The sequence below is a fragment of the Brachyhypopomus gauderio genome, unplaced genomic scaffold (genome assembly GCF_052324685.1).
Source record: "Brachyhypopomus gauderio isolate BG-103 unplaced genomic scaffold, BGAUD_0.2 sc87, whole genome shotgun sequence".
Lineage (NCBI taxonomy): Eukaryota > Metazoa > Chordata > Actinopteri > Gymnotiformes > Hypopomidae > Brachyhypopomus > Brachyhypopomus gauderio.
The window spans coordinates 766,885-793,430 of NW_027506908.1; positions in this window are offsets into that span (position 1 = coordinate 766,885).

The following is a 26,546-nucleotide window of genomic DNA, read 5'->3' on the forward strand; positions in this document are numbered from 1 at the left end:
AGTTACAAGTTCGCTCTGGCAACAACCACTGGCGATCGATCGATCGCGATATAATACTTAATTTGTGTCCATTTTACACCCCGCCCGGTAACAATTCACGTTGTGACTCGAGTCCCCACCTCTGGTCTATACCTTTTAGATATGAAAAGGATTCTGCTGTCCATTTGGAAGAACTTGATGTGGACTCAAGCAGTAGGTGAAAAGAAAACTCTACATGACCAAACAGAATCTTACAGAATATTGCACACTAGTGTCACACCAATTACTGTTTAATGCAGACAATTTATTATGTACACATGTTGTATTCAATGTGTCTTTGATTACCTTCATCTTCTAATGCTTGTTCTGTCCTCTGCTGTTCCGTTCGAGTTGTGCTCAAAAGGTATGGGTGGAAAAATGAAAAAGACCAAGTCAGCCAAAACTCATAAAGAGTGAAAAATATAAAATGTCATTCCATCAATCATGATTAAGTAATGAAAATGTTGGTGTCCAGTATCAACCTCTCTTCAATGTCTATACCTTTTAGATATGAAAAAGATTCTGCTGTCCATTTGGAAGAACCTGGTGTGGACTCAAGCAGTAGGTGAAAAGAAAACTCTACATGACCAAACAGAATCTTACAGAATATTGCACACTAGTGTCACACCAATATTGTTTAATGCTGACAATTTATTATGTACACATGTTGTATTCAATGTGTCTTTGATTACCTTCATCTTCTAATGCTTGTTCTGTCCTCTGCTGTTCCGTTCGAGTTGTGCTCAAAAGGTATGGGTGGAAAAATGAAAAAGACCAAGTCAGCCAAAACTCATAAAGAGTGAAAAATATAAAATGTCATTGCATAAATCATGATTCAGTAATGAAAATATTGGTGTCCTGCATGACACTCTCTTCAATGTCTATACCTTTTAGATATGAAAAGGATTCTGCTGTCCATTTGGAAGAACCTGGTGTGGACTCAAGCAGTAGGTGAAAAGAAAACTCTACATGACCAAACAGAATCTTACAGAATATTGCACACTAGTGTCACACCAATACTGTTTAATGCTGACAATTTATTATGTACACATGTTGTATTCAATGTGTCTTTGATTACCTTCATCTTCTAATGCTTGTTCTGTCCTCTGCTGTTCCGTTCGAGTTGTGCTCAAAAGGTATGGGTGGAAAAATGAAAAAGACCAAGTCATCCAAAACTCATAAAGAGTGAAAAATATAAAATGTCATTGCATAAATCATGATTCAGTATTGAAAATATTGGTGTCCTGCATGACACTCTCTTCAATGTCTATACCTTTTAGATATGAAAAGGATTGTGCTGTCCATTTGGAAGAACCTGATGTGGACTCAAGCAGTAGGTGAAAAGAAAACTCTACATGACCAAACAGAATCTTACAGAATATTGCACACTAGTGTCACACCAATTACTGTTTAATGCTGACAATTTATTATGTACACATGTTGTATTCAATGTGTCTTTGATTACCTTCATGTTCTAATGCTTGTTCTGTCTACTGCTGTTCTGTTCGAGTTGTGCTCAAAACGTATGGGTGGAAAAATGAAAAAGACCAAGTCATCCAAAACTCATAAAGAGTGAAAAATATAAAATGTCATTGCATCAATCATGATTCAGTAATGAAAATGTTGGTGTCCTGCATCACACTCTCTTCAATGCCTATACCTTTTAGATATGAAAAAGATTCTGCTGTCCATTTGGAAGAACCTGGTGTGGACTTAAACAGTAGGTGAAAAGAAAACTCTACATGACCAAACAGAATCTTACAGAATATTTCACACTAGTGTCACACCAATTACTGTTTATTGCTGATAATTTATTATGTACACATGTTGTATTCAATGTGTCTTTGATTACCTTCATGTTCTAATGCTTGTTCTGTCCTCTGCTGTTCCGTTCGAGTTGTGCTCAAAAGGTATGGGTAGAAAAATGAAAAAGACCAAGTCAGCCAAAACTCATAAAGATTGAAAAATATAAAATGTCATTGCATAAATCATGATTCAGTAATGAAAATATTGGTGTCCTGCATCACACTCTCTTCAATGTCTATACCTTTTAGATATGAAAAAGATTCTGCTGTCCATTTGAAAGAACCTGATGTGGACTCAAGCAGTAGGTGAAAAGAAAACTCTAAATGATCAAACAGAATCTTACAGAATATTGCACACTAGTGTCACACCAATTACTGTTTAATGCTGACAATTTATTATGTACACATGTTGTATTCAATGTGTCTTTGATTACCTTCATCTTCTAATGCTTGTTCTGTCCTCTGCTGTTCCGTTCGAGTTGTGCTCAAAAGGTATGGGTGGAAAAATGAAAAAGACCAAGTCAGCCAAAACTCATAAAGAGTGAAAAATATAAAAAAGTCATTGCATCAATCATGATTCAGTAATAAAAATGTTGGTGTCCTGTATCAACCTCTCTTCAATGTCTATACCTTTTAGATATGAAAGGATTCTGCTGTCCATTTGGAAAAACCTGATGTGGACTCAAGCAGTAGGTGAAAAGAAAACTCTACATGACCAAACAGAATCTTACAGAATATTGCACACTAGTGTCACACCAATTACTGTTTAATGCTGACAATTTATTATGTACACATGTTGTATTCAATGTGTCTTTGATTACCTTCATCTTCTAATGCTTGTTCTGTCCTCTGCTGTTCCGTTCGAGTTGTGCTCAAAAGGTATGGGTGGAAAAATGAAAAGACCAAGTCATCCAAAACTCATAAAGAGTGAAAAATATAAAATGTCATTGCATCAATCATGATTCAGTAATAAAAATGTTGGTGTCCTGTATCAACCTCTCTTCAATGTCTATACCTTTTAGATATGAAAAGGATTGTGCTGTCCATTTGGAAGAACCTGATGTGGACTCAAGCAGTAGGTGAAAAGAAAACTCTACATGACCAAACAGAATCTTACAGAATATTGCACACTAGTGTCACACCAATTACTGTTTAATGCTGACAATTTATTATGTACACATGTTGTATTCAATGTGTCTTTGATTACCTTCATGTTCTAATGCTTGTTCTGTCTTCTGCTGTTCTGTTCGAGTTGTGCTCAAAAGGTATGGGTGGAAAAATGAAAAAGACCAAGTCAGCCAAAACTTATAAAGAGTGAAAAATATAAAATGTCATTGCATCAATCATGATTCAGTAATGAAAATGTTGGTGTCCTGCATCACACTCTCTTCAATGTCTATACCTTTTAGATATGAAAAAGATTCTGCTGTCCATTTGGAAGAACCTGGTGTGGACTCAAGCAGTAGGTGAAAAGAAAACTCTAAATGATCAAACAGAATCTTACAGAATATTGCACACTAGTGTCACACCAATTACTGTTTAATGCTGACAATTTATTATGTACACATGTTGTATTCAATGTGTCTTTGATTACCTTCATCTTCTAATGCTTGTTCTGTCCTCTGCTGTTCCGTTCGAGTTGTGCTCAAAAGGTATGGGTGGAAAAATGAAAAAGACCAAGTCAGCCAAAACTCATAAAGAGTGAAAAATATAAAATGTCATTGCATCAATCATGATTCAGTAATGAAAATGTTGGTGTCCTGCATCACACTCTCTTCAATGTCTATACCTTTTAGATATGAAAAGGATTCTGCTGTCCATTTGGAAGAACCTGGTGTGGACTCAAGCAGTAGGTGAAAAGAAAACTCTACATGACCACACAGAATCTTACAGAATATTTCACACTAGTGTCACACCAATTACTGTTTATTGCTGACAATTTATTATGTACACATGTTGTATTCAATGTGTCTTTGATTACCTTCATCTTCTAATGCTTGTTCTGTCTTCTGCTGTTCTGTTCGAGTTGTGCTCAAAAGGTATGGGTGGAAAAATGAAAAAGACCAAGTCATCCAAAACTCATAAAGAGTGAAAAATATAAAATGTCATTGCATCAATCATGATTCAGTAATAAAAATGTTGGTGTCCTGTATCAACCTCTCTTCAATGTCTATACCTTTTAGATATGAAAAGGATTGTGCTGTCCATTTGGAAGAACCTGATGTGGACTCAAGCAGTAGGTGAAAAGAAAACTCTACATGACCAAACAGAATCTTACAGAATATTGCACACTAGTGTCACACCAATTACTGTTTAATGCTGACAATTTATTATGTACACATGTTGTATTCAATGTGTCTTTGATTACCTTCATGTTCTAATGCTTGTTCTGTCTTCTGCTGTTCTGTTCGAGTTGTGCTCAAAAGGTATGGGTGGAAAAATGAAAAAGACCAAGTCAGCCAAAACTCATAAAGAGTGAAAAATATAAAATGTCATTGCATCAATCATGATTCAGTAATGAAAATGTTGGTGTCCTGCATCACACTCTCTTCAATGTCTATACCTTTTAGATATGAAAAAGATTCTGCTGTCCATTTGGAAGAACCTGGTGTGGACTCAAGCAGTAGGTGAAAAGAAAACTCTAAATGATCAAACAGAATCTTACAGAATATTGCACACTAGTGTCACACCAATTACTGTTTAATGCTGACAATTTATTATGTACACATGTTGTATTCAATGTGTCTTTGATTACCTTCATCTTCTAATGCTTGTTCTGTCCTCTGCTGTTCCGTTCGAGTTGTGCTCAAAAGGTATGGGTGGAAAAATGAAAAAGACCAAGTCATCCAAAACTCATAAAGAGTGAAAAATATAAAATGTCATTGCATCAATCATGATTCAGTAATAAAAATGTTGGTGTCCTGTATCAACCTCTCTTCAATGTCTTTACCTTTTAGATATGAAAAGGATTGTGCTGTCCATTTGGAAGAACCTGATGTGGACTCAAGCAGTAGGTGAAAAGAAAACTCTACATGACCAAACAGAATCTTACAGAATATTGCACACTAGTGTCACACCAATTACTGTTTAATGCTGACAATTTATTATGTACACATGTTGTATTCAATGTGTCTTTGATTACCTTCATGTTCTAATGCTTGTTCTGTCTTCTGCTGTTCTGTTCGAGTTGTGCTCAAAAGGTATGGGTGGAAAAATGAAAAAGACCAAGTCAGCCAAAACTCATAAAGAGTGAAAAATATAAAATGTCATTGCATCAATCATGATTCAGTAATGAAAATGTTGGTGTCCTGCATCACACTCTCTTCAATGTCTATACCTTTTAGATATGAAAAAGATTCTGCTGTCCATTTGGAAGAACCTGGTGTGGACTCAAGCAGTAGGTGAAAAGAAAACTCTAAATGATCAAACAGAATCTTACAGAATATTGCACACTAGTGTCACACCAATTACTGTTTAATGCTGACAATTTATTATGTACACATGTTGTATTCAATGTGTCTTTGATTACCTTCATCTTCTAATGCTTGTTCTGTCCTCTGCTGTTCCGTTCGAGTTGTGCTCAAAAGGTATGGGTGGAAAAATGAAAAAGACCAAGTCAGCCAAAACTCATAAAGAGTGAAAAATATAAAAAAGTCATTGCATCAATCATGATTCAGTAATAAAAATGTTGGTGTCCTGTATCAACCTCTCTTCAATGTCTATACCTTTTAGATATGAAAGGATTCTGCTGTCCATTTGGAAAAACCTGATGTGGACTCAAGCAGTAGGTGAAAAGAAAACTCTACATGACCAAACAGAATCTTACAGAATATTGCACACTAGTGTCACACCAATTACTGTTTAATGCTGACAATTTATTATGTACACATGTTGTATTCAATGTGTCTTTGATTACCTTCATCTTCTAATGCTAGTTCTGTCCTCTGCTGTTCCGTTCGAGTTGTGCTCAAAAGGTATGGGTGGAAAAATGAAAAAGACCAAGTCATCCAAAACTCATGAAGAGTGAAAAATATAAAATGTCATTGCATCAATCATGATTCAGTAATAAAAATGTTGGTGTCCTGTATCAACCTCTCTTCAATGTCTATACCTTTTAGATATGAAAGGATTCTGCTGTCCATTTGGAAGAACCTGATGTGGACTCAAGCAGTAGGTGAAAAGAAAACTCTACATGACCAAACAGAATCTTACAGAATATTGCACACTAGTGTCACACCAATTACTGTTTAATGCAGACAATTTATTATGTACACATGTTGTATTCAATGTGTCTTTGATTACCTTCATCTTCTAATGCTTGTTCTGTCCTCTGCTGTTCCGTTCGAGTTGTGCTCAAAAGGTACGGGTGGAAAAATGAAAAAGACCAAGTCAGCCAAAACTCATAAAGAGTGAAAAATATAAAATGTCATTGCATCAATCATGATTCAGTAATGAAAATGTTGGTGTCCTGCATCACACTCTCTTCAATGTCTATACCTTTTAGATATGAAAAAGATTCTGCTGTCCATTTGGAAGAACCTGGTGTGGACTCAAGCAGTAGGTGAAAAGAAAACTCTACATGACCAAACAGAATCTTACAGAATACTGCACACTAGTGTCACACCAATTACTGTTTAATGCGGACAATTTATTATGTACACATGTTGTATTCAATGTGTCTTTGATTACCTTCATGTTCTAATGCTTGTTCTGTCCTCTGCTGTTCCGTTCGAGTTGTGCTCAAAAGGTATGGGTGGAAAAACGAAAAAGACCAAGTCAGCCAAAACTCATAAAGAGTGAAAAATATAAAATGTCATTGCATCAATTATGATTCAGTAATGAAAATGTTGGTGTCCTGCATCACACTCTCTTCAATGTCTATACCTTTTAGATATGAAAAAGATTCTGCTGTCCATTTGGAAGAACCTGATGTGGACTCAAGCAGTAGGTGAAAAGAAAACTCTACATGACCAAACAGAATCTTACAGAATATTGCACACTAGTGTCACACCAATTACTGTTTAATGCGGACAATTTATTATGTACACATGTTGTATTCAATGTGTCTTTGATTACCTTCATCTTCTAATGCTTGTTCTGTCCTCTGCTGTTCCGTTCGAGTTGTGCTCAAAAGGTATGGGTGGAAAAACGAAAAAGACCAAGTCAGCCAAAACTCAAAGAGTGAAAAATATAAAATGTCATTGCATCAATTATGATTCAGTAATGAAAATGTTGGTGTCCTGTATCGAATTCTCTTCAATGTCTTTACCTTTTAGATATGAAAAAGATTCTGCTGTCCATTTGGAAGAACCTGATGTGGACTCAAGCAGTAGGTGAAAAGAAAACTCTACATGACCAAACAGAATCTTACAGAATATTGCACACTAGTGTCACACCAATTACTGTTTAATGCAGACAATTTATTATGTACACATGTTGTATTCAATGTGTCTTTGATTACCTTCATCTTCTAATGCTTGTTCTGTCCTTGTGACGCTGGTGTGTGAGAGGAAGAATGAGACACAACTAGCGTCTTTGCGATGCACACTTAACATTTAATGAATAACAACACGTAAAGTCCAGCACTAGCGGAGCAAGCACGCTGACGCGATGTTTGCACAGGCATGAACTTTAGACAAAGACGAGCACACGACACTGCGCGAACGCACATTAAATAGGTGAGTTACACAGACCCACGTGACCTCGAGACAAGGCACAGGTGTAACAAACGAACACGCTCACAAACAACCCACACCCACGGAAGTACAAACATGGACATAACAGCACGCAGACGACGTCATGACACGCCCACAGGGAAGGGTCCGGAGCCTTCACCGTGACAGAACCCTCCGCCAGGGGCTCGCTACTCCCGGAGCGTCCCGCGCAGCTGGGAAGCCCCGAACCAACACCGACGGTGCAGGTCCGGAGCCGCCGGGATCACGAGCCTCCGAGAGCCGTCACCCCCGACGGCGGGAACCGCCGCGAACAGCTCTAGCACACGCTCCCTGGGAAGACAGGGGAGAAAACATTAAACAATGGCACGCTGACAAACACACACACAGGCACATGAAACACAAGAGGAACGAACGGGAAAAGGAAATTAGGGAGACACAGGGGAATAGACAAACATATAGGGACAGGCAGCCATGGCATCGCTCCGGCTGCCTGCCAAAGCGCACACGGTGGCGCTATCCCTCCAGGGAAAGCAGGCTGGGCGGGCGCGGCAGGCGGAACAGGCAGCGGAGTCCCTCCTGGAGGCTTAGACGCCGCAGGCGGTACAGGCTGCGGAGCCTCTCCGGTCCTAGGGTTCCGACTCCGCGCGTGCGTTGTGCCGCTCGGGGCTCCCGCTGGCCTTGCTGCAGGGGGCTTCCCTCGGGGAGCTTTAGTCCTCCCTCTGGGCGCAGCTGGAGTCCTGGCTTTACGCCGCCCGCCGGCTGGTGTCCACGGCGGCTCCAAGGGCACGTGACGCACCCACCTTGGAGCGCTGGCTACACCAGGACCCCCCTGCTCTCTTGGAGATGCCTTCGCCTCGCCCCCTGACGTCTCCATCTCCTCCTCGCTCTCGGAGACGCTCCGACCCAGCGACATGGATTCCTCCGGGGTCGGGCAGCGGGACCAGGCCATGCTGCTTGCCGCTGAGGAGGACCGGGGTACCTCCTTCTTGAGGTGCACCGTACTCCCCGAACGTCCCGAGACGCTCTCCACCCCCTCGCTCTCGTCCTCACTCCCGAAGGGTGATGAACATACAGACGGAGAGCGGCTGGCGTCCTCCCCCTCTCCGTAGTATACGGTAGGAGCCGAGAATACGGAAGGGGGAGGACTGACGTCGACCTCCACTTCGTGTCGCTCTGCGGAGAACGTGTGGCTGGAGGGAAGAGAGCTGGTGTCCTCATCACCCTCCCCGTAGTCTAGAGTAGACTCGGAACACACCGATGGGGGGTATGCCTCGTCGTCTCCCTCCGCCTTGCCGTAGTCCAGGGTGGCTTCTGAACACTCCGACGGGGGGTAGGTCTCGTCCTCCTCCTCGCCTGGAGAGTCCGTTTCCCCGAACTCATCCTCGGGAGGGGTGAGGGACAAGGCGCCCGTACCCACCAGAATTGGCTCACCGGTCTCCTCCTCCTCGGGGAAGACCGGGAGAAGTGCGCTGTCTTCCTCGCTTTCGCAGGTGCCCGTTGCACGGGGTGGCAGGTCCACGGACGCGGGGTTCTTTCTCTCCCTCCACACGCGGACCGCGGTCTGGCGGAAGTGTTCTGCCGTCTCTGCGTCCTCTGCGTCCTGCGCAGCGCGGAGCATGTACGCGCAGAACGGGTCCTGCTCCATCGTCTGCACGGCGATGGGGACTTCGCGCCGCCGCACTGGGGAAGTACCGTGGTGATGTCGGTTTTTCTTCCCCTTTGCACGCTTGGCGTATCCGGGCATCTGTAACGGCTCGTCTTTCTGTGACGCTGGTGTGTGAGAGGAAGAATGAGACACAACTAGCGTCTTTGCGATGCACACTTAACATTTAATAAATAACAACACGTAAAGTCCAGCACTAGCGGAGCAAGCACGCTGACGCGATGTTTGCACAGGCATGAACTTTAGACAAAGACGAGCACACGACACTGCGCGAACGCACATTAAATAGGTGAGTTACACAGACCCACGTGACCTCGAGACAAGGCACAGGTGTAACAAACGAACACGCTCACAAACAACCCACACCCACGGAAGTACAAACATGGACATAACAGCACGCAGACGACGTCATGACACGCCCACAGGGAAGGGTCCGGAGCCTTCACCGTGACAGTCCTCTGCTGTTCCGTTCGAGTTGTGCTCAAAAGGTATGGGTGGAAAAACGAAAAAGACCAAGTCAGCCAAAACTCATAAAGAGTGAAAAATATAAAATGTCATTGCATCAATCATGATTCAGTAATGAAAATGTTGGTGTCCTGTATCACACTCTCTTCAATGTCTTTACCTTTTAGATATGAAAAAGATTCTGCTGTCCATTTGGAAGAACCTGATGTGGACTCAAGCAGTAGGTGAAAAGAAAACTCTACATGACCAAACAGAATCTTACAGAATATTGCACACTAGTGTCACACCAATTACTGTTTAATGCAGACAATTTATTATGTACACATGTTGTATTCAATGTGTCTTTGATTACCTTCATCTTCTAATGCTTGTTCTGTCCTCTGCTGTTCCGTTCGAGTTGTGCTCAAAAGGTATGGGTGGAAAAACGAAAAAGACCAAGTCAGCCAAAACTCAGAGTGAAAAATATAAAATGTCATTGCATCAATTATGATTCAGTAATGAAAATGTTGGTGTCCTGTATCGAATTCTCTTCAATGTCTTTACCTTTTAGATATGAAAAAGATTCTGCTGTCCATTTGGAAGAACCTGATGTGGACTCAAGCAGTAGGTGAAAAGAAAACTCTACATGACCAAACAGAATCTTACAGAATATTGCACACTAGTGTCACACCAATTACTGTTTAATGCGGACAATTTATTATGTACACATGTTGTATTCAATGTGTCTTTGATTACCTTCATCTTCTAATGCTTGTTCTGTCCTCTGCTGTTCCGTTCGAGTTGTGCTCAAAAGGTATGGGTGGAAAAACGAAAAAGACCAAGTCAGCCAAAACTCATAAAGAGTGAAAAATATAAAATGTCATTGCATCAATTATGATACAGTAATAAAGATGTTGGTGTCCTGTATCAACCTCTCTTCAATGTCTTTACCTTTTAGATATGAAAAGGATTCTGCTGTCCATTTGGAACAACCTGATGTGGACTCAAGCAGTAGGTGAAAAGAAAACTCTACATGACCAAACAGAATCTTACAGAATATTGCACACTAGTGTCACACCAATTACTGTTTAATGCAGACAATTTATTATGTACACATGTTGTATTCAATGTCTCTTTGATTACCTTCATCCTCTAATGCTTGTTCTGTCTTCTGCTGTTCCGTTCGAGTTGTGCTCAAAAGGTATGGGTGGAAAAACGAAAAAGACCAAGTCAGCCAAAACTCAAAGAGTGAAAAATATAAAATGTCATTGCATCAATTATGATTCAGTAATGAAAATGTTGGTGTCCTGTATCGAATTCTCTTCAATGTCTTTACCTTTTAGATATGAAAAAGATTCTGCTGTCCATTTGGAAGAACCTGATGTGGACTCAAGCAGTAGGTGAAAAGAAAACTCTACATGACCAAACAGAATCTTACAGAATATTGCACACTAGTGTCACACCAATTACTGTTTAATGCAGACAATTTATTATGTACACATGTTGTATTCAATGTGTCTTTGATTACCTTCATCTTCTAATGCTTGTTCTGTCCTCTGCTGTTCCGTTCGAGTTGTGCTCAAAAGGTACGGGTGGAAAAATGAAAAAGACCAAGTCAGCCAAAACTCATAAAGAGTGAAAAATATAAAATGTCATTGCATCAATTATGATACAGTAATAAAGATGTTGGTGTCCTGTATCAACCTCTCTTCAATGTCTTTACCTTTTAGATATGAAAAGGATTCTGCTGTCCATTTGGAACAACCTGATGTGGACTCAAGCAGTAGGTGAAAAGAAAACTCTACATGACCAAACAGAATCTTACAGAATATTGCACACTAGTGTCACACCAATTACTGTTTAATGCAGACAATTTATTATGTACACATGTTGTATTCAATGTGTCTTTGATTACCTTCATCTTCTAATGCTTGTTCTGTCCTCTGCTGTTCCGTTCGAGTTGTGCTCAAAAGGTATGGGTGGAAAAATGAAAAAGACCAAGTCAGCCAAAACTCATAAAGAGTGAAAAATATAAAATGTCATTGCATCAATCATGATTCAGTAATAAAAATGTTGGTGTCCTGTATCGAATTCTCTTCAATGTCTTTACCTTTTAGATATGAAAAGGATTCTGCTGTCCATTTGGAACAACCTGATGTGGACTCAAGCAGTAGGTGAAAAGAAAACTCTACATGACCAAACAGAATCTTACAGAATATTGCACACTAGTGTCACACCAATTACTGTTTAATGCAGACAATTTATTATGTACACATGTTGTATTCAATGTCTCTTTGATTACCTTCATCCTCTAATGCTTGTTCTGTCCTCTGCTGTTCCGTTCGAGTTGTGCTCAAAAGGTATGGGTGGAAAAACGAAAAAGACCAAGTCAGCCAAAACTCAAAGAGTGAAAAATATAAAATGTCATTGCATCAATTATGATTCAGTAATGAAAATGTTGGTGTCCTGTATCGAATTCTCTTCAATGTCTTTACCTTTTAGATATGAAAAAGATTCTGCTGTCCATTTGGAAGAACCTGATGTGGACTCAAGCAGTAGGTGAAAAGAAAACTCTACATGACCAAACAGAATCTTACAGAATATTGCACACTAGTGTCACACTGTCACGTAGGGCAACGCCCCCTCTCATAGCTGTCACTCTGGGTTCCCTCATGTCTGTGTTCCCTGCCTGTTTGTCCCGCCCTGCTCGTTTATTTTGATTCCTCGTTTGTTACCACGCCCCTGTGTCATTGTCACCACCTGTCCCTAGTTTGGTTCTATGTATATAAGTCCCGTCATTCCCCAGTCGTGTCATCCGTGATTTTGTCTTTCCATTTGTTCATGCTGTCGCTTTGTGCTTTTCTGTTCGCTGTATTCATCTTGCTCGTGAGTTGTCTTTGTTCCCCCGTCGTGTTCAGTATGCCTGTGTTCCTCTGTTATTCGGACTGCCCTCCTGTGATCGACCCTGCCTGGCTTTCTGACGACGAGAATGGTATTCCCTTTAATAAATCTCGCTCCTCTCAGCGATTGTGTCCGTCTCCTCGCTCCGTAGCGCGAGCTACGTTACATAATCACGGATCTAACGAGGACACAGCGAGAGAGCGAGACTCCGGTGAGTTTAGTCGCTGTAGCGAGTTGTTGGCTGCTTCCGTGCAGTTTAACTCTCATGTGTTACAGCGCGAACGAGCCGGAGACAGGAATACCCCTGGCGCTGTGGGAACAAGGAAGTCTCGTCGCAGACCGAAGAAAGCGCAGTCTCTCACTACTGGCTTTCGCGGCGAGACTCCTTCTGAGCGCTGTGAGTCTGCCCTGCTTGACGAACGCCACAGGGGTGAGCAACCTGTGGTACAAGCAGCGGGCAGACGGAGGGAATGCACAGACGAGCTTTGGCTTAACCCTCGGTCGGCTCTCAATGGCTGCTGCGAGCTCCCGACGCCTCAGAGGAGGCGGAGCCATCGCAGAGAGAGCCACCGAGGGGCGTGTGTGTCTGTGTGTTCTTCCAGGCTCACCCAGGACCCTGAGGAGGAGGACCTACCGCCGCTGATCCCGCCGGCTACACATCGCAACACCCCCAAGTATTTTTTGGGGGGGAGTACAAGCCACGTCGGCTTGGCGGTCCCGCCTCCCGATGACGTCAGTATGGCGGTCCCGCCCCCCGATGACGTCAGTATGGCGGTCCCGCCCCCCGAGGACGTCGGCTTGGCGGCTCCGCCCCCCGAGGACGTCGGCTCGCCCCCCGAGGACGTCGGCTTGGTGGCTCCGCCCCCCGAGGACGTCGGCTTGGTGGCTCCGCCCCCCGAGGACGTCGGCTTGGTGGCTCCGCCCCCCAAGGACGTCGGCTTGGTGGCTCCGCCCCCCGAGGCATCGGCTTGGCGTACACGCCCCCCGAGGACGTCGGCTTGGCGTACACGCCCCCCGAGGACGTCGGCTTGGCGTACACGCCCCCCGAGCGCATCTCACCCCAGGTTCCTGTCCCCGCTGCCCGTCGGCAGTCCACGCCGGTTCCTGTCCCCGCGACCCTGGAGAGGTCGTCCACGCCGGTTCCTGTCCCCGCGACCCTGGAGAGGTCGTCCACGCCGGCTCCTGTTCCCGCTGCCCGCCAGCGGACCCTGCCTGTTCCCGCTGCCCGCCAGCGGACCCTGCCTGTTCCCGCTGCCCGCCAGCGGACCCTGCCTGTTCCCGCTGCCTGCCAGCGGACCCTGCCTGTGCCCGCTGCCCGCCGCCCGGCTCCGCCTGTGCCCGCTGCCCGCCGCCCGGCTCCGCCTGTGCCCGCTGCCCGCCGCCCGGCCGCGCCTGTGCCCGCTGCCCGCCGCCCGGCCGCGCCTGTGCCCGCTGCCCGCCGCCCGGCCGCGCCTGTGCCCGCTGCCCGCCACCCGGCCGCGCCTGTGCCCGCTGCCCGCCGCCCGGCCGCGCCTGTGTCCCCAGAGACTGTGCTGCCCTCTATTGGGCCCGGACATTATGTGCCCTCTGCTCTGCCCTGTACACCTGCCTCTGTACCCGTGTTCCCCTTGCTCCCGTGTTCTGTCCCTGGTTTTGTGTTGGTCCCAGTCCCTGTGTGTGTGCCTGTTCGTGTCCTTGTGCCCGTCCCTGTGTCTGGTTCCGGTGGTGTCCTCTCTGTCCCGGTTCCCGTGTCTGTTCCCCAGATTGTGACCCACTTCGTTCCTGTCCCAGTCTCCGTCGTCCAGGCCGTGTTTGCCTCAGTGTTTACCTCTGCCCTGTCCCCTGGCCTCGCTCCAGTGTCTGTCCCCAGTCCTGTCCTGTCCAGCCCTGCTCCTGTGCCTCGCCCTGGCCCTATCCGGTCTCCCTGTGTCCCGTGTCATGCCGTGTCCCAGGTCCCTCGTCCTATTTTGTCTGGTCCTGTCCCTCCGGTCTGTCCTGTGTCCGCTGTCCCTGTCCTGTCTGCCCTTGCGTGCCCCGGAGTGGCACGCTTTGAGGGGGGGGTTCTGTCACGTAGGGCAACGCCCCCTCTCATAGCTGTCACTCTGGGTTCCCTCATGTCTGTGTTCCCTGCCTGTTTGTCCCGCCCTGCTCGTTTATTTTGATTCCTCGTTTGTTACCACGCCCCTGTGTCATTGTCACCACCTGTCCCTAGTTTGGTTCTATGTATATAAGTCCCGTCATTCCCCAGTCGTGTCATCCGTGATTTTGTCTTTCCATTTGTTCATGCTGTCGCTTTGTGCTTTTCTGTTCGCTGTATTCATCTTGCTCGTGAGTTGTCTTTGTTCCCCCGTCGTGTTCAGTATGCCTGTGTTCCTCTGTTATTCGGACTGCCCTCCTGTGATCGACCCTGCCTGGCTTTCTGACGACGAGAATGGTATTCCCTTTAATAAATCTCGCTCCTCTCAGCGATTGTGTCCGTCTCCTCGCTCCGTAGCGCGAGCTACGTTACACACACCAATTACTGTTTATTGCTGACAATTTATTATGTACACATGTTGTATTCAATGTGTCTTTGATTACCTTCATCTTCTAATGCTTGTTCTGTCTTCTGCTGTTCTGTTCGAGTTGTGCTCAAAAGGTATGGGTGGAAAAACGAAAAAGACCAAGTCAGCCAAAACTCATAAAGAGTGAAAAATATAAAATGTCATTGCATCAATCATGATTCAGTAATAAAAATGTTGGTGTCCTGTATCGAATTCTCTTCAATGTCTTTACCTTTTAGATATGAAAAGGATTCTGCTGTCCATTTGGAACAACCTGATGTGGACTCAAGCAGTAGGTGAAAAGAAAACTCTACATGACCAAACAGAATCTTACAGAATATTGCACACTAGTGTCACACCAATTACTGTTTAATGCAGACAATTTATTATGTACACATGTTGTATTCAATGTCTCTTTGATTACCTTCATCCTCTAATGCTTGTTCTGTCCTCTGCTGTTCCGTTCGAGTTGTACTCAAAAGGTATGGGTGGAAAAACGAAAAAGACCAAGTCAGCCAAAACTCATAAAGAGTGAAAAATATAAAATGTCATTGCATAAATCATGATTCAGTAATGAAAATGTTGGTGTCCTGCATCACACTCTATTCAATGTCTATACCTTTTAGATATGAAAAAGATTCTGCTGTCCATTTGGAAGAACCTGATGTGGACTCAAGCAGTAGGTGAAAAGAAAACTCTACATGACCAAACAGAATCTTACAGAATATTGCACACTAGTGTCACACCAATTACTGTTTATTGCTGACAATTTATTATGTACACATGTTGTATTCAATGTGTCTTTGATTACCTTCATCTTCTAATGCTTGTTCTGTCTTCTGCTGTTCTGTTCGAGTTGTGCTCAAAAGGTATGGGTGGAAAAATGAAAAAGACCAAGTCAGCCAAAACTCATAAAGAGTGAAAAATATAAAATGTCATTGCATCAATCATGATTCAGTAATAAAAATGTTGGTGTCCTGTATCGAATTCTCTTCAATGTCTATACCTTTTAGATATGAAAAAGATTCTGCTGTCCATTTGGAAGAACCTGATGTGGACTCAAGCAGTAGGTGAAAAGAAAACTCTACATGACCAAACAGAATCTTACAGAATATTGCACACTAGTGTCACACCAATTACTGTTTAATGCAGACAATTTATTATGTACACATGTTGTATTCAATGTGTCTTTGATTACCTTCATCTTCTAATGCTTGTTCTGTCTTCTGCTGTTCTGTTCGAGTTGTGCTCAAAAGGTATGGGTGGAAAAACGAAAAAGACCAAGTCAGCCAAAACTCATAAAGAGTGAAAAATATAAAATGTCATTGCATCAATTATGATTCAGTAATGAAAATGTTGGTGTAATGTATCGAATTCTCTTCAATGTCTTTACCTTTTAGATATGAAAAAGATTCTGCTGTCCATTTGGAAGAACCTGATGTGGACTCAAGCAGTAGGTGAAAAGAAAACTCTACATGACCAAACAGAATCTTACAGAATATTGCACACTAGTGTCACACCAATTACTGTTTAATGCAGACAATTTATTATGTACACATGTTGTATTCAATGTGTCTTTGATTACCTTCATCTTCTAATGCTTGTTCTGTCCTCTGCTGTTCCGTTCGAGTTGTGCTCAAAAGGTATGGGTGGAAAAATGAAAAAGACCAAGTCAGCCAAAACTCATAAAGAGTGAAAAATATAAAATGTCATTGCATCAATCATGATTCAGTAATAAAAATGTTGGTGTCCTGTATCAACCTCTCTTCAATGTCTTTACCTTTTAGATATGAAAAGGATTCTGCTGTCCATTTGGAAGAACCTGATGTGGACTCAAGCAGTAGGTGAAAAGAAAACTCTACATGACCAAACAGAATCTTACAGAAAATTGCACACTAGTGTCACACCAATTACTGTATAATGCGGACAATTTATTATGTACACATGTTGTATTCAATGTGTCTTTGATTACCTTCATCTTCTAATGCTTGTTCTGTCCTCTGCTGTTCCGTTCGAGTTGTGCTCAAAAGGTACGGGTGGAAAAATGAAAAAGACCAAGTCAGCCAAAACTCATAAAGAGTGAAAAATATAAAATGTCATTGCATCAATTATGATACAGTAATAAAGATGTTGGTGTCCTGTATCAACCTCTCTTCAATGTCTTTACCTTTTAGATATGAAAAGGATTCTGCTGTCCATTTGGAACAACCTGATGTGGACTCAAGCAGTAGGTGAAAAGAAAACTCTACATGACCAAACAGAATCTTACAGAATATTGCACACTAGTGTCACACCAATTACTGTTTAATGCAGACAATTTATTATGTACACATGTTGTATTCAATGTCTCTTTGATTACCTTCATCCTCTAATGCTTGTTCTGTCCTCTGCTGTTCCGTTCGAGTTGTGCTCAAAAGGTATGGGTGGAAAAACGAAAAAGACCAAGTCAGCCAAAACTCAAAGAGTGAAAAATATAAAATGTCATTGCATCAATTATGATTCAGTAATGAAAATGTTGGTGTCCTGTATCGAATTCTCTTCAATGTCTTTACCTTTTAGCCTACTGGCTTTCGCGGCGAGACTCCTTCTGAGCGCTGTGAGTCTGCCCTGCTTGACGAACGCCACAGGGGTGAGCAACCTGTGGTACAAGCAGCGGGCAGACGGAGGGAATGCACAGACGAGCTTTGGCTTAACCCTCGGTCGGCTCTCAATGGCTGCTGCGAGCTCCCGACGCCTCAGAGGAGGCGGAGCCATCGCAGAGAGAGCCACCGAGGGGCGTGTGTGTCTGTGTGTTCTTCCAGGCTCACCCAGGACCCTGAGGAGGAGGACCTACCGCCGCTGATCCCGCCGGCTACACATCGCAACACCCCCAAGTATTTTTTGGGGGGGAGTACAAGCCACGTCGGCTTGGCGGTCCCGCCTCCCGATGACGTCAGTATGGCGGTCCCGCCCCCCGATGACGTCAGTATGGCGGTCCCGCCCCCCGAGGACGTCGGCTTGGCGGCTCCGCCCCCCGAGGACGTCGGCTCGCCCCCCGAGGACGTCGGCTTGGTGGCTCCGCCCCCCGAGGACGTCGGCTTGGTGGCTCCGCCCCCCGAGGACGTCGGCTTGGTGGCTCCGCCCCCCGAGGACGTCGGCTTGGTGGCTCCGCCCCCCGAGGCATCGGCTTGGCGTACACGCCCCCCGAGGACGTCGGCTTGGCGTACACGCCCCCCGAGCGCATCTCACCCCAGGTTCCTGTCCCCGCTGCCCGTCGGCAGTCCACGCCGGTTCCTGTCCCCGCGACCCTGGAGAGGTCGTCCACGCCGGTTCCTGTCCCCGCGACCCTGGAGAGGTCGTCCACGCCGGCTCCTGTTCCCGCTGCCCGCCAGCGGACCCTGCCTGTTCCCGCTGCCCGCCAGCGGACCCTGCCTGTTCCCGCTGCCCGCCAGCGGACCCTGCCTGTTCCCGCTGCCTGCCAGCGGACCCTGCCTGTGCCCGCTGCCCGCCGCCCGGCTCCGCCTGTGCCCGCTGCCCGCCGCCCGGCTCCGCCTGTGCCCGCCGCCCGGCCGCGCCTGTGCCCGCTGCCCGCCGCCCGGCCGCGCCTGTGCCCGCTGCCCGCCGCCCGGCCGCGCCTGTGCCCGCTGCCCGCCGCCCGGCCGCGCCTGTGCCCGCTGCCCGCCGCCCGGCCGCGCCTGTGCCCGCTGCCCGCCGCCCGGCCGCGCCTGTGTCCCCAGAGACTGTGCTGCCCTCTATTGGGCCCGGACATTATGTGCCCTCTGCTCTGCCCTGTACACCTGCCTCTGTACCCGTGTTCCCCTTGCTCCCGTGTTCTGTCCCTGGTTTTGTGTTGGTCCCAGTCCCTGTGTGTGTGCCTGTTCGTGTCCTTGTGCCCGTCCCTGTGTCTGGTTCCGGTGGTGTCCTCTCTGTCCCGGTTCCCGTGTCTGTTCCCCAGATTGTGACCCACTTCGTTCCTGTCCCAGTCTCCGTCGTCCAGGCCGTGTTTGCCTCAGTGTTTACCTCTGCCCTGTCCCCTGGCCTCGCTCCAGTGTCTGTCCCCAGTCCTGTCCTGTCCAGCCCTGCTCCTGTGCCTCGCCCTGGCCCTATCCGGTCTCCCTGTGTCCCGTGTCATGCCGTGTCCCAGGTCCCTCGTCCTATTTTGTCTGGTCCTGTCCCTCCGGTCTGTCCTGTGTCCGCTGTCCCTGTCCTGTCTGCCCTTGCGTGCCCCGGAGTGGCACGCTTTGAGGGGGGGGTTCTGTCACGTAGGGCAACGCCCCCTCTCATAGCTGTCACTCTGGGTTCCCTCATGTCTGTGTTCCCTGCCTGTTTGTCCCGCCCTGCTCGTTTATTTTGATTCCTCGTTTGTTACCACGCCCCTGTGTCATTGTCACCACCTGTCCCTAGTTTGGTTCTATGTATATAAGTCCCGTCATTCCCCAGTCGTGTCATCCGTGATTTTGTCTTTCCATTTGTTCATGCTGTCGCTTTGTGCTTTTCTGTTCGCTGTATTCATCTTGCTCGTGAGTTGTCTTTGTTCCCCCGTCGTGTTCAGTATGCCTGTGTTCCTCTGTTATTCGGACTGCCCTCCTGTGATCGACCCTGCCTGGCTTTCTGACGACGAGAATGGTATTCCCTTTAATAAATCTCGCTCCTCTCAGCGATTGTGTCCGTCTCCTCGCTCCGTAGCGCGAGCTACGTTACACACACCAATTACTGTTTATTGCTGACAATTTATTATGTACACATGTTGTATTCAATGTGTCTTTGATTACCTTCATCTTCTAATGCTTGTTATGTCTTCTGCTGTTCTGTTCGAGTTGTGCTCAAAAGGTATGGGTGGAAAAACGAAAAAGACCAAGTCAGCCAAAACTCATAAAGAGTGAAAAATATAAAATGTCATTGCATCAATTATGATTCAGTAATGAAAATGTTGGTGTAATGTATCGAATTCTCTTCAATGCCTTTACCTTTTAGATATGAAAAAGATTCTGCTGTCCATTTGGAAGAACCTGATGTGGACTCAAGCAGTAGGTGAAAAGAAAACTCTACATGACCAAACAGAATCTTACAGAATATTGCACACTAGTGTCACACCAATTACTGTTTAATGCAGACAATTTATTATGTACACATGTTGTATTCAATGTGTCTTTGATTACCTTCATCTTCTAATGCTTGTTCTGTCCTCTGCTGTTCCGTTCGAGTTGTGCTCAAAAGGTATGGGTGGAAAAATGAAAAAGACCAAGTCATGCAAAACTCATAAAGAGTGAAAAATATAAAATGTCATTGCATCAATCATGATTCAGTAATGAAAATGTTGGTGTCCTGTATCACACTCTCTTCAATGTCTTTACCTTTTAGATATGAAAAAGATTCTGCTGTCCATTTGGAAGAACCTGATGTGGACTCAAGCAGTAGGTGAAAAGAAAACTCTACATGACCAAACAGAATCTTACAGAATATTGCACACTAGTGTCACACCAATTACTGTTTAATGCGGACAATTTATTATGTACACATGTTGTATTCAATGTGTCTTTGATTACCTTCATCTTCTAATGCTTGTTCTGTCTTCTGCTGTTCTGTTCGAGTTGTGCTCAAAAGGTATGGGTGGAAAAACGAAAAAGACCAAGTCAGCCAAAACTCATAAAGAGTGAAAAATATAAAATGTCATTGCATCAATCATGATTCAGTAATAAAAATGTTGGTGTCCTGTATCGAATTCTCTTCAATGTCTTTACCTTTTAGATATGAAAAGGATTCTGCTGTCCATTTGGAAGAACCTGATGTGGACTCAAGCAGTAGGTGAAAAGAAAACTCTACATGACCAAACAGAATCTTACAGAATATTGCACACTAGTGTCACACCAATTACTGTTTAATGCAGACAATTTATTATGTACACATGTTGTATTCAATGTGTCTTTGATTACCTTCATCTTCTAATGCTTGTTCTGTCCTCTGCTGTTCCGTTCGAGTTGTGCTCAAAAGGTATGGGTGGAAAAATGAAAAAGACCAAGTCATGCAAAACTCATAAAGAGTGAAAAATATAAAATGTCATTGCATCAATCATGATTCAGTAATGAAAATGTTGGTGTCCTGTATCACACTCTCTTCAATGTCTTTACCTTTTAGATATGAAAAAGATTCTGCTGTCCATTTGGAAGAACCTGATGTGGACTCAAGCAGTAGGTGAAAAGAAAACTCTACATGACCAAACAGAATCTTACAGAATATTGCACACTAGTGTCACACCAATTACTGTTTAATGCGGACAATTTATTATGTACACATGTTGTATTCAATGTGTCTTTGATTACCTTCATCTTCTAATGCTTGTTCTGTCCTCTGCTGTTCCGTTCAAGTTGTGCTCAAAAGGTATGGGTGGAAAAATGAAAAAGACCAAGTCAGCCAAAACTCATAAAGAGTGAAAAATATAAAATGTCATTGCATCAATCATGATTCAGTAAAAAAAATGTTGGTGTCCTGTATCACACTCTCTTCAATGTCTTTACCTTTTAGATATGAAAAGGATTCTGCTGTCCATTTGGAAGAACCTGATGTGGACTCAAGCAGTAGGTGAAAAGAAAACTCTACATGACCAAACAGAATCTTACAGAATATTGCACACTAGTGTCACACCAATTACTGTTTAATGCAGACAATTTATTATGTACACATGTTGTATTCAATGTGTCTTTGATTACCTTCATCTTCTAATGCTTGTTCTGTCCTCTGCTGTTCCGTTCGAGTTGTGCTCAAAAGGTATGGGTGGAAAAATGAAAAAGACCAAGTCATGCAAAACTCATAAAGAGTGAAAAATATAAAATGTCATTGCATCAATCATGATTCAGTAATGAAAATGTTGGTGTCCTGTATCGAATTCTCTTCAATGTCTTTACCTTTTAGATATGAAAAAGATTCTGCTGTCCATTTGGAAGAACCTGATGTGGACTCAAGCAGTAGGTGAAAAGAAAACTCTACATGACCAAACAGAATCTTACAGAATATTGCACACTAGTGTCACACCAATTACTGTTTAATGCGGACAATTTATTATGTACACATGTTGTATTCAATGTATCTTTGATTACCTTCATCTTCTAATGCTTGTTCTGTCCTCTGCTGTTCCGTTCGAGTTGTGCTCAAAAGGTATGGGTGGAAAAATGAAAAAGACCAAGTCAGCCAAAACTCATAAAGAGTGAAAAATATAAAATGTCATTGCATAAATCGTGATTCAGTAATGAAAATGTTGGTGTCCTGTATCAACCTCTCTTCGATGTCTTTACCTTTTAGATATGAAAAGGATTCTGCTGTCCATTTGGAACAACCTGATGTGGACTCAAGCAGTAGGTGAAAAGAAAACTCTACATGACCAAACAGAATCTTACAGAATATTGCACACTAGTGTCACACCAATTACTGTTTAATGCAGACAATTTATTATGTACACATGTTGTATTCAATGTGTCTTTGATTACCTTCATCTTCTAATGCTTGTTCTGTCTTCTGCTGTTCTGTTCGAGTTGTGCTCAAAAGGTATGGGTGGAAAAATGAAAAAGACCAAGTCAGCCAAAACTCATAAAGAGTGAAAAATATAAAATGTCATTGCATCAATCATGATTCAGTAATGAAAATGTTGGTGTCCTGTATCAACCTCTCTTCAATGTCTTTACCTTTTAGATATGAAAAGGATTCTGCTGTCCATTTGGAAGAACCTGATGTGGACTCAAGCAGTAGGTGAAAAGAAAACTCTACATGACCAAACAGAATCTTACAGAATATTGCACACTAGTGTCACACCAATTACTGTTTATTGCTGACAATTTATTATGTACACATGTTGTATTCAATGTGTCTTTGATTACCTTCATCTTCTAATGCTTGTTCTGTCTTCTGCTGTTCTGTTCGAGTTGTGCTCAAAAGGTATGGGTGGAAAAATGAAAAAGACCAAGTCAGCCAAAACTCATAAAGAGTGAAAAATATAAAATGTCATTGCATCAATCATGATTCAGTAATGAAAATGTTGGTGTCCTGCATCACACTCTCTTCAATGTCTATACCTTTTAGATATGAAAAAGATTCTGCTGTCCATTTGGTAGAACCTGATTTGGTCTCAAGCAGTAGGTGAAAAGAAAACTCTACATGACCAAACAGAATCTTACAGAATATTGCACACTAGTGTCACACCAATTACTGTTTAATGCAGACAATTTATTATGTACACATGTTGTATTCAATGTGTCTTTGATTACCTTCATCTTCTAATGCTTGTTCTGTCTTCTGCTGTTCTGTTCGAGTTGTGCTCAAAAGGTATGGGTGGAAAAATGAAAAAGACCAAGTCAGCCAAAACTCATAAAGAGTGAAAAATATAAAATGTCATTGCATCAATCATGATTCAGTAATGAAAATGTTGGTGTCCTGCATCACACTCTCTTCAATGTCTATACCTTTTAGATATGAAAAAGATTCTGCTGTCCATTTGGAAGAACCTGATGTGGACTCAAGCAGTAGGTGAAAAGAAAACTCTACATGACCAAACAGAATCTTACAGAATATTGCACACTAGTGTCACACCAATTACTGTTTAATGCAGACAATTTATTATGTACACATGTTGTATTCAATGTGTCTTTGATTACCTTCATCTTCTAATGCTTGTTCTGTCCTCTGCTGTTCCGTTCGAGTTGTGCTCAAAAGGTATGGGTGGAAAAATGAAAAAGACCAAGTCAGCCAAAACTCATAAAGAGTGAAAAATATAAAATGTCATTGCATCAATCATGATTCAGTAATAAAAATGTTGGTGTCCTGTATCAACCTCTCTTCAATGTCTTTACCTTTTAGATATGAAAAGGATTCTGCTGTCCATTTGGAAGAACCTGATGTGGACTCAAGCAGTAGGTGAAAAGAAAACTCTACATGACCAAACAGAATCTTACAGAATATTGCACACTAGTGTCACACCAATTACTGTTTATTGCTGACAATTTATTATGTACACATGTTGTATTCAATGTGTCTTTGATTACCTTCATCTTCTAATGCTTGTTCTGTCTTCTGCTGTTCTGTTCGAGTTGTGCTCAAAAGGTATGGGTGGAAAAATGAAAAAGACCAAGTCAGCCAAAACTCATAAAGAGTGAAAAATATAAAATGTCATTGCATCAATCATGATTCAGTAATGAAAATGTTGGTGTCCTGCATCACACTCTCTTCAATGTCTATACCTTTTAGATATGAAAAAGATTCTGCTGTCCATTTGGTAGAACCTGATTTGGTCTCAAGCAGTAGGTGAAAAGAAAACTCTACATGACCAAACAGAATCTTACAGAATATTGCACACTAGTGTCACACCAATTACTGTTTAATGCAGACAATTTATTATGTACACATGTTGTATTCAATGTGTCTTTGATTACCTTCATCTTCTAATGCTTGTTCTGTCTTCTGCTGTTCTGTTCGAGTTGTGCTCAAAAGGTATGGGTGGAAAAATGAAAAAGACCAAGTCAGCCAAAACTCATAAAGAGTGAAAAATATAAAATGTCATTGCATCAATCATGATTCAGTAATAAAAATGTTGGTGTCCTGTATCAACCTCTCTTCAATGTCTATACCTTTTAGATATGAAAGGATTCTGCTGTCCATTTGGAAGAACCTGATGTGGACTCAAGCAGTAGGTGAAAAGAAAACTCTACATGACCAAACAGAATCTTACAGAATATTGCACACTAGTGTCACACCAATTACTGTTTAATGCAGACAATTTATTATGTACACATGTTGTATTCAATGTGTCTTTGATTACCTTCATCTTCTAATGCTTGTTCTGTCCTCTGCTGTTCCGTTCGAGTTGTGCTCAAAAGGTACGGGTGGAAAAATGAAAAAGACCAAGTCAGCCAAAACTCATAAAGAGTGAAAAATATAAAATGTCATTGCATCAATTATGATACAGTAATAAAGATGTTGGTGTCCTGTATCAACCTCTCTTCAATGTCTTTACCTTTTAGATATGAAAAGGATTCTGCTGTCCATTTGGAACAACCTGATGTGGACTCAAGCAGTAGGTGAAAAGAAAACTCTACATGACCAAACAGAATCTTACAGAATATTGCACACTAGTGTCACACCAATTACTGTTTAATGCAGACAATTTATTATGTACACATGTTGTATTCAATGTGTCTTTGATTACCTTCATCTTCTAATGCTTGTTCTGTCCTCTGCTGTTCCGTTCGAGTTGTGCTCAAAAGGTATGGGTGGAAAAATGAAAAAGACCAAGTCAGCCAAAACTCATAAAGAGTGAAAAATATAAAATGTCATTGCATCAATCATGATTCAGTAATAAAAATGTTGGTGTCCTGTATCGAATTCTCTTCAATGTCTTTACCTTTTAGATATGAAAAGGATTCTGCTGTCCATTTGGAACAACCTGATGTGGACTCAAGCAGTAGGTGAAAAGAAAACTCTACATGACCAAACAGAATCTTACAGAATATTGCACACTAGTGTCACACCAATTACTGTTTAATGCAGACAATTTATTATGTACACATGTTGTATTCAATGTCTCTTTGATTACCTTCATCCTCTAATGCTTGTTCTGTCCTCTGCTGTTCCGTTCGAGTTGTGCTCAAAAGGTATGGGTGGAAAAACGAAAAAGACCAAGTCAGCCAAAACTCAAAGAGTGAAAAATATAAAATGTCATTGCATCAATTATGATTCAGTAATGAAAATGTTGGTGTCCTGTATCGAATTCTCTTCAATGTCTTTACCTTTTAGATATGAAAAAGATTCTGCTGTCCATTTGGAAGAACCTGATGTGGACTCAAGCAGTAGGTGAAAAGAAAACTCTACATGACCAAACAGAATCTTACAGAATATTGCACACTAGTGTCACACTGTCACGTAGGGCAACGCCCCCTCTCATAGCTGTCACTCTGGGTTCCCTCATGTCTGTGTTCCCTGCCTGTTTGTCCCGCCCTGCTCGTTTATTTTGATTCCTCGTTTGTTACCACGCCCCTGTGTCATTGTCACCACCTGTCCCTAGTTTGGTTCTATGTATATAAGTCCCGTCATTCCCCAGTCGTGTCATCCGTGATTTTGTCTTTCCATTTGTTCATGCTGTCGCTTTGTGCTTTTCTGTTCGCTGTATTCATCTTGCTCGTGAGTTGTCTTTGTTCCCCCGTCGTGTTCAGTATGCCTGTGTTCCTCTGTTATTCGGACTGCCCTCCTGTGATCGACCCTGCCTGGCTTTCTGACGACGAGAATGGTATTCCCTTTAATAAATCTCGCTCCTCTCAGCGATTGTGTCCGTCTCCTCGCTCCGTAGCGCGAGCTACGTTACATAATCACGGATCTAACGAGGACACAGCGAGAGAGCGAGACTCCGGTGAGTTTAGTCGCTGTAGCGAGTTGTTGGCTGCTTCCGTGCAGTTTAACTCTCATGTGTTACAGCGCGAACGAGCCGGAGACAGGAATACCCCTGGCGCTGTGGGAACAAGGAAGTCTCGTCGCAGACCGAAGAAAGCGCAGTCTCTCACTA